Source organism: Drosophila obscura, unplaced genomic scaffold (genome assembly GCF_018151105.1).
Source record: "Drosophila obscura isolate BZ-5 IFL unplaced genomic scaffold, ASM1815110v1 contig_4, whole genome shotgun sequence".
Lineage (NCBI taxonomy): Eukaryota > Metazoa > Arthropoda > Insecta > Diptera > Drosophilidae > Drosophila > Drosophila obscura.
The window spans coordinates 8,024,615-8,041,421 of record NW_024542828.1 but is presented as its reverse complement, the minus strand read 5'-3'; the positions used below and the strand labels follow the sequence as shown (position 1 = coordinate 8,041,421).

At 42.5% G+C, this 16,807-nt stretch overlaps 1 protein-coding gene across 1 annotated transcript in view; it reads left to right on the top strand.

The window, feature by feature from the left end:
* The first annotated feature begins 1,655 nt into the window (after positions 1–1,655).
* Positions 1,656–16,807, top strand: part of LOC111065849 (ABC transporter G family member 20) — a 47,581-nt gene continuing 32,429 nt past the window's right edge. The window contains exon 1 of the mRNA XM_022354281.2: positions 1,656–2,359. The gene's annotated coding sequence lies outside the window, so the exon portion shown is untranslated. The remainder of the gene's footprint in view (positions 2,360–16,807) is intronic.

Below are 16,807 nucleotides of genomic sequence, written 5' to 3'. Positions count from 1 at the left end.
GCCTACACACACACACACATAGGATGGTACAGAATGGCATACACAACAGTGGGAAGTGCGATTCCCCAAGGAACCAAGGCGTTTGTCATGCTTAGCTGCCGCTGCCCGCTGCCCCTGCTGCTGTTGAGGCTTTCCGACAGTTTTTTGAGTTTAAAGTTTTTATTAGAATCATCGGGTAGGGGCTGGATCCTGGATTAGCTTAAATTGTTGAAATTTTGAGTGTTCCTTAAATCATTGACCCAATATTAGCTTACTCCCGAACACTTTGGCCACTCTAGGGAAGGTCTTTGGGTTGCCCTATTTACTTGGTATTTGCCAAAGGGGTGGGGGGCCGTTCATTTATTTAACAAATGACAAGCGCTTTGCAAATCAAACAACAATAACTAATAGACAGTTTGTTTGCCTGCTTCTTTGTTGTTCGAGTTATTTAGTACAAATGGGCCTCGGGTCGCTTATCTTTTAGGCCAGGCCCGAACAAAGCCCCATCGGAGCTGGAGCTGGGGCTGGGGCTGCGCCTTTATCTGCCGGCCAGCAGCAGTCGAGGCAGCCACAATAATGCACCATCAAAAATATGCGATACAGATGTGTGTGGTACGGGTTTTTGGATCTATATAATGCTCGTATGTGTGTATGCATTATAGCTAATAACCGATTTGCGTGCCCAACGCACATAAACCAAGCCGCCATTCGCTGCTTTTGCTGTTCCCACTGGTCGTGGTGGGGGGGAGCCTGTGGCACGTGGTGGGTGGGAGTGTGCGGGTGTCATGCGAGTAATGCACAATAATATCGTAATTTATTAAGTTTTTCTTTGGGGAATTTCGATGCATTAGCAGAGAAAACAAGATACGAAAATAAGGCTTAAAATCACCAAACAACTGTTAACAATATAAAGCTCTATTGGAAAAATATAACTAATAAAGAAATTAAAATTAAATTATACAAAAATATATTCTTTGAATTTTATTTTTTTTTTTGTAATATTAAAAATTCAACATTTACTCGGTGAAAATCTAGTTCGAGAAATCAGTCAGAAATGTATTAATTAAATTTCCGTCAGTGTTTACGATCAAAAGAGGAAATTTTAGCTAAGTTTCTGACCCACGGCAGCGAAGAGAAAAACAAAACAAAAGCTCCGCGCCAAGCGACTCTCTAGCTCGCTCCCTGTCGCACTAAGCTCACTCTCAGAGCGGCGCTCATTTGATCGTTTTATCAAGCTTAGCAGAGACACCAACCCAACCAACTGTGCCCATCAATTAAATCAAATTTCAAAAATAATTTCAAAAGAATTCATATTTAAATAGTTTTTATTTTAACTAAAATCTATGGTGTGTTTGTTCTTCGTTTGATTAATATAGCTCATTCATACAAATTTGTATATGCGTACTTTTCCAAAATTAACTATTTTTATCCTATAAATATAAATACGAGTATACAACAAATTACTTAATAGTTGGATTTGTATTTAATTTAATTGAAAAACTTTATTAAATTCTTTTAAGAACTTTATTTTTTAGAAGCTTTGACTTTTGCTGGAATAAAAGCCTAGCTAATCCACTGTGCAGCTGGCCGTTTAGACAACTTTAAAATGACGTCGAAATGGGCTCTAGCGGCCCGCGCGATCTGTCAGCACCGTCTCTGTCAGCATGTCTGCGATCAGTTGAACTTAAGTCGCCGAGTCGAGCAGCAGCAGCAGCAGCAACAGCAGTACGCGGAAACGGTCGAACGAGCGCGATTCGATAATCGAAAGAACCTGAGCTGAGTTTTAAGACGGTTGCACGCATACACGAATTTCTGAAGTGTGCTTTTCGCGCTGCCGCAATTCCTCGTAAATCAGAGCAAAAAGCAATTGAGATTGTGAATCGGCCAGCAGCAGTATTGGGAGTGATCTGGCTATTGTGTGGCAATTTCTGTGCCTTAGTTTGTTGGCTAATTGTGCAAGTAAAATATACAGAGATATTTGTACCGCAGTAGCAGCAGCAGCAGCAACCACGCTTCATATTTCGCATGCGCGTCGTTCGTTTCGTCTAGTTTGTTTGTTGTATCTGTGTGAGTGGCCGCGTATCTGTGTGTGTGTGTGTGTGTGTGTCTGTGTTTGTGCGCTCAATCTTTGCTCAATCGCAATCTTTGGGCATTGCCAAAACTGGTTGACTAAAAGCAAACGTGTTCTTTACGCTTTTGTTGACTTTGCCAGCGCAAAGCCAAAAGTTAGTCAGCAAGAAAATATTACAAAATAAATAAAAGCCAAACAAAGAAAAGAAAAACCAATTTAAACAACAATTCCTGTGAACAAGTGACCTGCACAACCTGCAATCAGTAACCTGCAATCAGTACTGCAGCCTTAAGAACCCCAGCAAAACAGGTAAGGCCAAGCCACGGTCCTCATTATAAATGTAAAGGGTTAAGTGGATAAAGATTCAGCCTTTTCCACTTCTCAACTCGATTTTTCAAGGATGCCATCGAAAGCGCAAAAAAAAAGATAATGCAGGGCACCGCAAAATGTACATTCTCCCCGTCAGTCAGCATCACCAGCAGCAGAAGCAGCAGCAGCAGAAGCAACAAAAGTAGCAGCAGAAGCACCAAAGCATCGTCAACGACCTGCTCCAATTCGATTCATGCAGCCCAAGGTCAGCGGCAACGGCTTTAAAATGCAAACTCAGCTGAAGCTGAAGCTAAAACTGAAGTCGGAACCTGAAGTTGAAGCTCAACCTGAAGCTGTATCTCCATATGAGTCTGATGTTGCTTCTGCCTTTGCTGTCGTTGACTTTGCTGCTGCCACAGCCACGTTTTAATACCCTTTCAATTGGTACTACATTTCCAGTTAGATGTCGTCTGGTAAGGCGCATAGGGAAGCAGCTCGACCCTTTCTTATATATTTATTAGCTTTCTGGTTGCTGTAGGGCCTAAATAGTTTTCAGATTGCAGACATGCAAAAATATTAGAAGGAACCAGTAAAGAGTATACAAACTTCGGCATGCATGAAATACGCTTCGATATTTTTTTTCTGTTGTTTTTTTGTTTTGGGTTTTTTGAACTTTTCTGCTTCGTTTGGCTTTTGGTATACTGTGTTAAAGAGCTGAAAAAACCTTCCATGTGGCAAACCAAAATGAAGTTTCCGTTTAATGTGTTGAGCCTTAACTGAATTGAGATTGTTGTAGGTTAGTGTCTTCTGCCAGTGGGTCTGCTGTGGCCATCTCTCAGTGGCCTTCAGTTGAATTCATAAGCCAACCGGTTGCAGTGTCTTTTACAGTCGCTGGTAATTATTTAATTTTGTGCCTCTAACTGGGTACTTAACCTTTCCAATTTAACCACAAACCGCAACAATGAGAGTAAGAGCCCCACAACAAAAGCAGCAGCAACAGCAGCTACACCACCACCAACGGCTTGGCACAATTAAAACCACAAAACTCAACCTCACTCGTTAGTTAACTTTGACCTGCTCAGCAAAAGCAAACGCAAAAGGGTTTCCACGCACACGCAAAGTTCGGATTTAAAGAGGTTAAGCGAACATTTGAGCGGACCATAAAGAGTAGCTCTTAAATTCTGACTAATTTGGTTATGGGAAAATGAATAAAAAAAAGTGAAGCAAAAAATTAATGTGGTCAAGGAGCCCAAGCCACCGCCTTGGGTCCTCTTAAGTTAATTATTTCACATGAATTGCAGAATTACACTCATACTCACTTAATAAAGCATTAAACATTATTGCGAACATTTTTCCATTGTCATGAATTAATTTTTGCATCGATTTCTGTTCATTGGAGATCATAAAGATGCAAATTAAATCCGTGCACAAGCTCTCAAAGAACTTGCAAGTCACAATGAGTAAGACAAATGGGGCATTTTTTTTATTATTAAAAATAAACTTTGGTCATAAACAGAGTCCGAGTCAGACACTGCGCTAACTGGACAACTTTGAGTGGGAGTAAAATAATATTAGAGAATACAAAAAATATATATGGACGATAGGCAATATTCTGAGGCGACTCATCATTAGGAAGCCGTTCAGGCTATTAACGCGTACCACCTGACAAAGCGAATACTCATCCCCCTACATTTAAAATATTTACATTTTGCCATTGTAATACAGATCCCCCGACTGATTGAGTTTGAGTGGGAGTAAAAAACTTTTTATTCCAAAAATTCGATCAATGTCAAATTAAATAAAAGTTTTTCAACGTTTTTAGAGTTTCAATTTAAATAATTTCCGGCAAATTTGCTAATTGTTTCGCCAAAAATTCTAATTAGTGCGCCCGTGGCCGTGCTCTACTATGTGAATCACTCGTTAACCGACCGGACCGCCAATTGCATCTGCAATAAATTATACTCAACATTTTGGCACTTATTTGGTGCTTTTTAAAGTGCAATTAACGCCGAGCTGCTGCACAATTATTTATTTTTATATTGAATATATTTTCCATTTGTTTTTTTTCGCGATGCTTTGACAACATTTTGCCCGACCTGTCGTTGCATGGGAAGCGTACTCGTAATTTTATTGAGTTTGTCAAGGCGCATCGGCGTTTTGGCCATTTGTTACATTTGTATGCCGCACAGTCGTGCCATATAGCGGATGCCGATGTAATGGCAATTGATTTACATGCTATGCGAAAATGCAAAAAAAAATAATTTCACCATACAATACATACATACATATATGTGTATATATATAATTATTCAATTAAACGACCGCACACACAGAACAATTTGCAGCGAACCAAAGGTAACCGCCAATAAAAATAGTCAACCAAATACAAATAAATGTATTTCCATTTTCCTTTCCATTTTTTGTTTTTGTTTTTTTGTTTGTGTTTCTTTCAATTTATTTCATTTTCCGACATGAGACATGGAGCCGCGAATGCAATCAAAGTTGTACTTTATGGAACTACAAAAAAAAGGGCCAAGCGCCAAAAGTCCGTGTGAAATTTAATTTATTTATTTGATTTCATTTGCAAAAAGTGTCAGATGAGTAAAAAGGTTATCCATAAATGAGGGCACAGCATGCCAGAGACTGCCCTTCAAAAGGTGGCGAGATAAAAAGATATCCAACAAAACAATAATTAAATTCTAATTGATTGTAAAAGCTATCACAGCTCGTAGATACTTCGGCAATATGAAATTAGTGCTCTGCCAGTCGAAGCCAATTACGGCTGCCTGCCTGACCGGATGAATATTGCCCAAAGAGATTGATTCCTTGCCCCACTTTGGCCAAGTCTTGGCCCCGTCGATAAATATCAATGAAATCAATTTGTGCATTTTTCAACCACAAGTCAGTCGAGTTTAATTATTGTAAATAGCATTTGAGCAAGCGCCGCCAGCTGCCGGAGAAAAATGAATTATGCAAATACTCCTAACAAAGTTATGAAATACTCGCAGTCAACGTTAAATGTGGGAAAAATAGCTCAATGAAATTCGGCACGATGCGAAATCAATACAGCAAGCCATAAATATGAACAATCAGTGGCGGAGCAAATAAATTTTCCAACTCATCGTCTTTTATGTCCATGAGAATATGCAAAGTTTCTCTCCATTCCATTCCATTTCGTTTCGTTTCGTTTTTTATTTTCAGCAACGTTTTGGCCCACTTTCTGGCCAAACTGACAACTGACAAACACTAACCGTAATAAGCCACTTGTAAGGCAGCAATGATGCAGATCTATAATGGAGATACGTACATAGTATACTACATACATATACTCGTGCACTCTCCCCATCTACGGTTGACACATTTGCATAATCCGAGTCAAATCTTTGGTAACAAGTAATCGAAAATAAATTTGCATAACAAATGCCATCTAAGCGGGGCCCAGCCCCGGTGGCAGAAAAAAAAAAATGAGCAATAATCTGAAAGTGGTGGCAAAGCAGTCTAGTAAAGATTGAATACCCCACATCAATCAATAAAATATACAAATAGACTGCTGCTAGATATGCATACATATACCAAGTAGTATATCCTTCACGACTTTTGGCACTCAAGCGTATTGAAATTTAATCACAGTTTAAATTGAAAATCCCCGAAAGCCAAATACAGTGAAAGGTCGCTCCTATGATTTTATATTTTTTTATGGTAAGATACCATATACAATTTATTTTTGGCATATATTGTATGCATTGTATATCAGCAAATAGAACAAACATCAGCCTTCAGGCTGAGTGGCGGAAAAAAAAGTTAACAAAACGGAACCCGAGCCCCCGAGCCCCGGTCCCAGCTCCGGCTACGGCCACGGCTCCTGTTCGAGAGATCCGGCTGTGGCTCCGAGTAATTGCCAAATGTTTACGCACATATGTACCAGTAATATTTGCATATAAACAGGCATATGTAGCCGCTTTTTATTCTGACGTTGCAACGCTTTTTTAGGGCTCTGTTCTCCCCCATTTGCATTTCATTTCAAGGCTTGTTTTTTTTTTGTTAAGGCAACTCTGCAAATCCTAGGGGCATACAGCCCAGCCATATGAAGTGCCAGGGCCGACTGGCTGTGATTTCATTTGGCAGTTGGAATTCGTTCATGATGGGTTTTTTCGCACTGAAGGGGAAATGTGATGACATGATTTTCAAGTGTTTACGTTTACCCACAAACACACACCCGAAAAAAAAACCCTGGGAGAGGAAAACCCAAATGCTGACATTGAGCGGAGTCCTTTATGAATGGCATTGCTACACTTTAATTAATTTCAGGTGGCAGAAGTATCCTTTGTCTGTTGCTTAATTGAAAAACGGTCTCCGGTTGATTGTTTGGACGACTGCTTAAGTCACTGCAGACGGATTATTCCGGGTTAATGACTCCTTCAAGTGACACTTGAACGCACTTCAGACCCAGTCAGCAGCGGGCAAGGCAGCTGCCTTGCACCGGTCCAACATTCTACTCTCGTCTTACAACAGAAAAGCTGCTTAGCTTACTGTCCGACCGTTCCGTTCCGTCAGTCTCTGGCCTTTCGGTTAGCGGCGGTTTTGGTTTTCCCCCACCAAAAATAAAAAATGTAGAAAAAACGAGAAGGAACGTGTGAGTCGCTTCTAAAGACGCGACTCTACTTATACCCGTACTCAGTCAGTATTTACATTTTTGAGCATATGATTTTCAGAATTTAGAATTAAAAAAAAAAATTTTACATATTACATTTTTTTGCTACATCTGTTATCTACATCTACATCTACAATGTATATTTTACATCTAACATGTAGATTATAGATGTACTATTCATATTCTACATCTTTTCCGCTAGGGGTTGCTCGCGCACTGAACGCGGCAGAGTGTGCGAGCGAGAAGGAAAATGAGTTTCGTTGTCGTCGTCGGGAGGGGGGGCAGGGGAAGCAACTGAAAATTAATTTCGTCATTCTGGCTATAATTATGATCCGATCTAATTCAGATTCAGCAGTCTGGTAGATATAGGCATTCTCTACGATACTGCGTTTTTAGTTTTATCGTATCTTTAAAATTGTGCCTGCCACAGATTTTCGTCCTTTGTGGGGGCGGAAGGGGGCGGGGCGAAATTCTGAAATACACTTGTAGCAGTGGGATATCACATGAGTCTGGAAACCAAATTTGGTTGCCCTAGCTCTTATAGTTTCTGAGATCTAGGCGCTCATCGAGACAGACAGACAGACAGACAGACAGACAGACAGACAGACAGACAGACAGACAGACAGACGGACAGACAGACATGGCTATATCGACTCGGCTATTGATGCTGATCAAGAATATATATACTTTATGGGGTCGGAAACGTTTCCTTCTCTGCGTTACACACATCCACTTTTACCACAAATCTAATATACCCCTTAACTCTTTTTTGAGTACGGGTATAAAAACCAAGTAAAACTGAATTCAGTTTGCGATTACTCACCAAGTTGACTAAGCAACGAAGATGAGCAGCAGCAGGCACAGCAGGGCAGGGAAAAGCGGACTGGAAAGCAAGCTGAAGGCGGAGCTGGAAATTGGATCACAATTTTGGCATGGCGCTTACACTCTATTAGCGGGTGCTGTGATTTCAAACAGAAGCTTGTAATGTACAAATAAAAGCATTTACATTGTGATATAAAAATATACACCTGTCTCCCTTGTTTCTACGAAGACAAGTCTCTAATTGCTAAGCTACATATTTGCCTGAATAAAGACCTCTTTCGAAGCGAAGATCATGGTAGCAATAGCTCACTGCAAGGGTATCCAAAGCCTCGGCTTTGAATCTAACATTTCTTGCTTGGGTTTCATTATAGTCTTTTTTTTTGTCTCTGTGTGTGTGTGTGTGTTTGTTTTGGACCGAATGCGACCAACTGTAAAACTGAATAAAATGCAATGAAAGCGCATTTTTAATTGTTATTGCTATTGTAGCTGTTGTAGTTGGGTGGCTATCTGTCTATCTGTCTGTTTTGGTGTTGACTAAATTTACTTGGAAACAGTTTAAAATTTAATCCACCAGCTGTGAACCTTGAAAGCGAGCGTGGAAATCTGTGCATAATTGGTTGGAAAATGTTTGCACATCACATCAAACTGCAAACTACAAACTGCAAAACCGAAACCTCTAACCGCACCACAGCCGCCCAACCAAAGTCTGAAGCTCGCATGAGGTCGTGTGTGTTAATTATTGCTGGGCATTGTCAATAAGCAAATATAAATTAAATGCACGTTGAACGGCTGAAAGGCTGAAAGGCTTGCGAGTTATGAAAATGAGTTATCATCGGTCGAAAGGAATTTTAAAATCTCGTTTGACCTCCTTTTTTGGGAGGATGCGACACGACACGACACGACACCACTGGTGCAACGTTAGTTAAATCATAGCCACAACAATTGCAGGCGACAGTCAATTGCTGGTACAAAATAAAAGCGACAAATACGACAAATATATTTTGTGCATGGCAGCAGCAAAACGTTTGTCATGCCCTATCGCATTCACCGATATCCAATATATATATATATATATATATGTATGTGTATAGAATCATACATATATTCGAGTGTAAGCATGAAATGAAAGATGGAAATGGACAGACTGGGAGTATAAAAATGCAATCAAATAAATTTATATTTTCATTTTTATTGGTCAACGAAATGGCCTTTTGACTTGTGCATTTCATGTGCATTTGACTCTCGTTTTGCCATCCATTTATTTATTTCCTTATTTGTATTTCTCTGCCCTCTGCCTTCTGCTGGCTGGCTGACTGGCCTTTGTCCGGACTGGGACTGGGTCTTGAAGCGTGAATATTTATTTTAGCCAATTAATGGCCATTTCTCTGGGTTCACTCCGAGCCCAATGGGCCAATTCCAGAAGTCTTTAAATCTTGAAGAGCCAACCAATTCGTTTTTCCACTCACGAATATGAATGGAAATTTTGAGCCTGCCCCAACTTGCTCAAGAAAAAGAAGCAATAAAAGCCTTTAAATATTTACATGCCAGCCCAGAAAAGAGCAAACAAGCGAGAAGCTCTCGCAATCTCCTCCTCATATGCAAATAAATGCTAAACAGCTGAGGGGCCTTCTGCCCCCTTTTTTTTTTGGTTTTTTTTTTTTCGGTGTGCAGTCTGCCAAGATTTTCGACTATCTGACAGCGCACTTCAACTCACAGATTCTGCCTCTCAAGGGGCGCAAGTTTCCCCCTCCAACCGTGCTTACTTGCCACACGGCGTATACTTGATCGATTTACCAAAAGTTCAATGTATGCCATGCAGCGGCTATATGTATGTTCCATCTGTTTGTTTTTGTTGTGTGGCTGGAAAGTGATTGTCGGTGTCACAGAGATTTGTTCTAGGTCCCCGTTACGCTCCCTCCCACCCTTCTGGTTGCGTGTAACAGCTGGTTGTATCTTGCGTTTGTCACGCAAATAGAAGCAACAGTAACTGTCTGTGTGTGTGTGTGTGTGCCACGAAGCTGCATCTGTATCTGCAGCCATAGCTACCGCTGCATTTACAGTGCTACAGTGTTATTTGTTGTCTACTGCTGAGACCCCCTCGCGTCAGCCCCTAAGCCAGGCCACACCCCTAACAAGCCAAGCCAACCCCAGACGCAATGCACTTTATGTTCCGATGCTGCTGACGGCGGCGCCGACTTCTGGCTAGGCTCCTGCCTGCCTCCCTCTTTTGCTGCTCGTGGCTGTGATTGTCAGCAGCAGCCATTGCTACTCCTCCATTCCAATCATCAGCATCATCAGCATCATCATCATCATCATGTGGGGGCTCCCTATGCGCTAATCCTTGTCAGGCTCCAACGACCTCCAGCGACTGCTCCGCTTGTTTCTCCATGTTGTTATTGTCAAGTGCAAATGTGTCTGTGAAATATGCAATGACATAAATATTTCAGTGTGTTGGTGTGTTGGTGTGCTGGTGTGCTGGTGTGTTGGCATGTGGGTGGGCAAAGCTATTGGGAATGTGTGAATTGAAATCACGATAACCAGTCACCTCAGACATCTACATATCTCCCAAAGCGTTATCAGCATCACTTTTGGCATTGTCTTGGAAAGACCATAACTGACCTTAGACAATTTCCCAGTCATTGTGCACTTGGCGCATGGAAAATTTATAAGACAAAATCGTAGGTCGGGCGGCTCATAAATAGAAATTACATTCGCATGCTAAAGCTGCTGGATTTTCATGAAAATATAGTGCTGTTTATACTAAGTGTAATGTGTGTCTATAAATTATATACACTTTGCAGTAGACGAGACGGCGATCATTTGCATTTTGCATGCAGTCGGTGAACGCCTTCGCCTCATGCAAGCGACGCTGCTGACGTACTGCATGTTTTTCCATTTCCACAAAAGATTTGCGGGGCTGGGGAGAATTCATTGTCAAGTGCAGTCCTCAAGTGTCAAGCATACGGGTACTCTGCGCACATAAGTACTTACGATACGATACGAGATACTCCATCGATCTCTCTCTGCCACTGAGACATTGTTTTGGCTCACCATACAATCAAGGTAAGACCTTAGCTTTATGTCAGTTCTGTTATAGGCACCACGTTGATTAACAACCGGTTTTTTTTCGCACTAAGCTGTGACTAAGTGAAAATCTACTGTTTGGTACACCCCCCCACACCACACCACACCTCCCCACGCGATGACTTCACTGGGTCCGTGCACACTGAGGATGCACATTCCTTGTGGCGCTGCCCTGGCCTAGCGCACTCTTGAGTCAAGAGCTCAGGGGGGCAAAGTTTGACCGACTGTTGTGTAAGCTGTACGTTTTGAACACAGCAAGTAATTACCCGGCAGTTGCTAATTCTCTGCGGCTCAAAGTGCATAAATCCCACTGCCAATCGAGTGAAAGTTCAGTCAAAAGGTTGCATAAAATTGCAAAAAGGTAACAATTATTTAATATTATTAGCTCAAAGCCAAGCCAAAACCAATTAAACAGCAACCGACTGATTGTACATACATATCTGAGCGAGGATTGGGGTTACTGCTAATAAGTAAGGTGATTGCAAGTCGCACAATCCAATCCAAACAATGTTTAGGCATTGTCTGTAGTCTTGAGATTTTAAGCCGAACAAAGTTTAAAGTTTGCCGAGAATTAGTTGCTTGCATTTGCGGTTCCAGCTGAAACATTTTAGTTGTGGCAATCAGCGCAGCTCTGTCTCATAACCAAGTGAAACATTTTTGTAATTACATTCACTGAACCATTCTGGCACTCTGCCCCTGCTTCAGTTCAGTTGCCGCGTTTCGCTTGCCTGATCAGTTATTTGTCAAAGCGCAGGACCAGCCCCGCGGCACCGCAGCACCGATGGCACCATCGATGCCATTGATTTGGCCCCGCATTCGCCAGCGATTCATTGCGAATTGCCAATAGCGTTTGCTTATGCAGCTGTAAACTAGAATTTTGAATTCACAAATTTCAATTAACAACGTTATGAAATGCGCTGACTCAGTGGCCGTGTCCGTGCCCGTGCCAGTGCTAACTTGGCAGGCAGGCAGACAGGCAAATGGTGGGGGACGGGACTGCAGCTACTCCTGTGTAGTCACTGAATATAAAACCACTGACAAATCGTACGTACAACTGTATGCCCATGACTGCTGCACAAATTGTGACAGCTTAATTGGCTCTGCAATAGTGTACATGGAGCAGAGTATTCCAGAAACTCTCACGCTCTCTTTCTCTCATACTCTGTCAGATGTAGGCTATGCAAAACCACAACCTTGAGCCTTGCCAGGCACTCGATTCACTCAGCAGTCCATAGATTATTATCTGTGAGTAGGCCCAGAAGGACCCACTTTCATTATGCATTAGTGGGTGGGCTAGGCTGGGCTGTGCTTGGTAGAATCTGCTCCACTGTCGAAGGCCCCAGCAGCACTGGCAACTAATGACTCGTAATAATTGCGGTTCATGTTCGGTAAGAAAAATAGGCTTCATTAAATACAAATGCGCTTACCAGAATGCTACAGCCCAAGCTACAGCCCCCACGGCCCTTTAGGCACAACCCACAAGCAAATCCCCTGGTCGAGCAACAACATCCAAAACCAACGAGCATAGCAAACGATCTATGAGTATTTCTCCTGCCATACTTGTGCGAGTATCTGTATCTCCCTGCTCGTATGTGTGCGGCCATTTTCAACAGGCTCAGGCACAGGCTGAAACATTTTGTGGTTACACCCAGGAAATTGTTTGTTGAATTTCTGAATTATATTTTGCTGCCAGCATACAGAATTTAAACCAGCAAAACAAATATTCCCAAATGTCTGTCTGCCAGTCGTGTATGCTCGTGTGTATGCTCCCGTGTGTGTGTGTGTGTGTGTGTGTGTGAACTTCTGATTAAGTTGTGTGAGGGCTTTTCAATTTTTGGGGAACATGAAAATTATTTGAAAATGAAATTTAAATGCAAACAATTTGTTATTAGCCGTTTAAGCCAGTTTGCCCATGCAATTTTCTTCGAGTCGCCGAGTCTCATGTCTGAGTTTGAGTTTAAGTCTGGGAACGGGGGGGCTGTGTACACAAAGCGTATACACAATCTGGCCAAAAAGAAATTATGTTAAACGTTTTATGGCCGTGCAACATTAAAGGTTGCTCCGAAAGAATCCGCCTTTGACTTGTGCCAAATTATTTGCTAACTACTTCGCAAATTGTTTTCGTTTTCGTGTGTGTTTGAGTATGTTTTCGAGTATGTTTTACCCTGTGTCCGTGAATTACTAACACATGAGTGCACTTTTCGCCACTGACCAGGCAGCATTTTATTTTATTTTTTTTTTTTGTACAAAATTTATTGAGCGTAAAATTTTGTGGAAATTTGTTATTATATTCCTTTTTTTTTGTTGCTGTAAGTGTTTGAGGACAGCGCATAAAAGCGACAAAGTGGTGGTGAGGCGGAGCCTTGTATGTGCAAAACTGAAAATAAATATAAATATAAATATTTATTAGTGTGCAAAGAGTTGTCGTTGTCGTTGTCCCACTGCTTTGTGTATGCAAATGACTTTGGCAAGATGTGCGGCCGCCTGTCATTGACCCATTTCACGAGTTGCCTCGAACTTGAGGCTAGGGCCCCACATTTGCTCGTCATATGACGGAAGCAGCGCAGCAGCCCCCGGTCTGTCCGTTGGCCTGGCAATCAAATCGTTCACTCAAGCAGATGAAAGTGCTTCCAAAATTATTTACAGCAAATTGGTGGGCAAAGTAAATGCACATTTGAAGCAGCAGCCCGATGGGGAATGCGAGAATCGATGGAGCAAAATGATTATGGAAGGGGTTTTTTGCAGCCAAGCGGGTCACTGGTCAGAGCCAGAGACTTGGATCCCTCTGAAAAAAGGTCTCAATGATCATATATAGTATACATTTTTTTAACGCGAATTAAAGTGCTTCTAGTCATTTAATTATTGAATTTTTAATTTGTTAATTTATTGTTTCTGTCTCACTGAGATCAGTACTCTAATTCCTCTACAATATTTGACTCAACAATGCCTTATGCCTGATGCCCATGGTGCCTGCTGTTATCTCTGATCTAATCCAGCCGTAAACATACCTCATAAATGCTACAAAGAGTCAGTCGATCGTAAACTTATGCCGCACATCATACGCACCAATAAAACCGCAGTAAACCAAACAAATGCCCCCGCGACGAGGATGTGACTGGCATTCCGTTTCTCGGGTTAAACATTCGGTTATTTACCTGCCTAAAACCAAATCCCACAATACAGATACACAGATACGTGTGTATCTATGGCTAGACAAGTGTCAGGCACCAGATAATCATTTCAGTTTACAACTTTTTTTCTTGTTTCCAGGTTGTTGTTGTTGTTTGCTTGCCAAACAAAACTTTTGGGGGCTCTTCTTGGTCCGCCCCACAAGTTCCACTCATTGTCGCGCCTGCTTTATGGGCGTGGCCATTGGCATTGAGGTTGTTGCTGCTGTTGGTAATGCTGGTGCCGTTGTTCCTTTTTATTGCGGCGTTTATATTTGTTGGCAGGAAATAGCTTTCGTGTGCTCACATTCGATAGATACAATCGGAGCACGCAACAATTTGCACTTCTTTATGTAGCCGAACTTCAAACTTTTTTCGGGGTCTGGGCCTGCCTCTCCAGCCATCCTGCCAAGCCCCTCTCTTGCCACCGCTGTCTTTTATTTATATAAACATATTTTACTTTTCATGCATGTGCGCACCTGTACCCCCCACCCACCCACTCAGTGCCCAGTGCTATGCTATCCTTCTGCCACTGGCAATTCCCTCGGTTTATCCCGGGGCTATGTGTGATTTTATTTATTTCCGACTGCCTGCCAAGTCGGCACCTGTTTCCGACCAGCTCCTCTTACAAAAGCACCATAAAGATTGCCAGAAAGCGAATACAAATCTGTGCACCCGATACGAATCCCATATCCGAGAGGGAGAGGGAAAGGGAGAGCGATAGCGAGAGATACCGACACCCACTCAGGGCAAGGACAAGTTTAAAGATTTGGCAAGCAGCGAAACGAGAACAGTTTCCCTTTCTGGCCTCCAGTTATTTTTATTACATTAAAGGCCGCCGTGGGGCTTACCACTAACACCTTTCAGTTTCGTGTCCGGAAAAATTATTGCACAAGAAGTTTGGCTTGTTTGTTCCTCTGCTATGCAGGGACTTAGTTTTACAGTTGTTTGATTAAATTTGCGGCTGGTGCGGTGCCCAATCAGTCTCGGCTAAGCAGAAAGATAAAGTTTTAGTTAGAGGCAAAGATTCCCTGGGTCATTGCCGTGCTGTGCATATTAATTGGCTTAAAAATAAGTTAATTAACACAAAATTCGTCAGCGGTTGACCCAAAGACTGATGCGGCTGCTGCTGCTGCCAGACCACACGACGTATGGGTTATAAGTGGGAGTCCTTCAAGGGACTTAAGCTTCGACTCAATTGCAGTGCTTTTCCGACACTAATTCAGTTATAATCTGCTTAGCACAAAAGCTGCAGTGCATTGCTATCTTTCGGTGCAATCTGACAGCCAGCCACCATTGCTCATTGCCCTGGATAAACAATGAAGATTGCTCCGACCCAGCACTGACTACTTACATCTTTAAACAATAATTCTTAATTGAAATGCTGCAGGGCAGGGCACAGAGTAGATCCAGGACGGGGGCAACCAGCCGGACATTAGCAATGACAGCGTTTGCCGCTGCGCTGCCAAGACATAGCTCATGAGCTGCTTGGTTGTTGTTGGTTTGCTGCTTGCCACAGAACAGCAAACCGAAAACCCAAACCAAAACCCGTACCAGTAACAGTACCAGGGCATTGTCTGAGGTCGCCGCCTCTGCCTCCTTGCCACGGGATGGCTGCAGGCGAGCTGAGCAGAAATTAATTACATTGAAGTCATTTATCAAGAAAGTTTATTTCTTGCAGCCGGAGCGGCCAAAAAGAAGCAAAAAAAAAAAACTAAACACAACAGAACCGAACCGAACCGACCCGACCCGAAACCAAACTGAAACCCAAAACCCATCCCATCCCATCCCCAAGCCAACTGTGGGAAAAGCCAACCACATCCCGTCAGTTGTTGTTTCCGTTACTTAGTTGTTTGTATGCTTATTTTTATTTATTTGTTTCTGGAACGGGACGGGCCGGGACCAAGCCGAGCCGAGCCCATTGTTAGTGAGAAGTAAATCAATAAATGGTATTCGGGGCTTTGGATTTTGTTTCAGTTTCTTTTCTTTTCCTTTTTTGCGGGAGCAAAATAATTGCAAAACTTTTGCCAAACGGGCAAATTGTTTGCTGCATTTTCGATTAGCAAAATGTCAATTTCAAATGAAAATGAAAACGAAAATAAAAACCAACTATCAAAGCACTTGGCCAAATTGTCGTTAACTGGCAAATGCCACTACATGGGGGGCAATGGCAGTTAGTCCGAGAATCGAGGATGCTGGACCCTGCACAGAGGACAGAGTGGACACTAAACCAGGGGTTAGAGAGCATCAGGCGGGGTCTCTGGCGACAAGCGAAGCCATTTTCAAAATTTGATTTCGTTCGAGCCAAAAATTGGCAATAGCCAGCGACCAGAAGCATCCTGCAGCAGCAGCAGCATCAGCATCGGCAGCAGCAGCAACAACATCGAGGAGGGGTCGAATCTACATGACAGCAATATCCATCACGAGGCGAAAGCTTCTGACCGGGGTCGTCCTGGCTTGACGGTATACAAAAATTGGTTTAATCAACTGTGAAACAACTGCAGCAACGACACTAGCTAAAATAGCCAGCAGCAAACGGGGGGCGGACAAAGGTTAGAGCGCTGGGCCAGGGCGGGATGCTGCTATAGTGACAGGAATAGGAATAGCAGCAGCGACAGACAGCAGCAATAAACAAGTATTGGCAGCCAGACAGGGGAGGATACATGCTCGAACATATACTATGTATGATGCGAGAAGAAATGTATACTCTAAAGACTGTTAGAG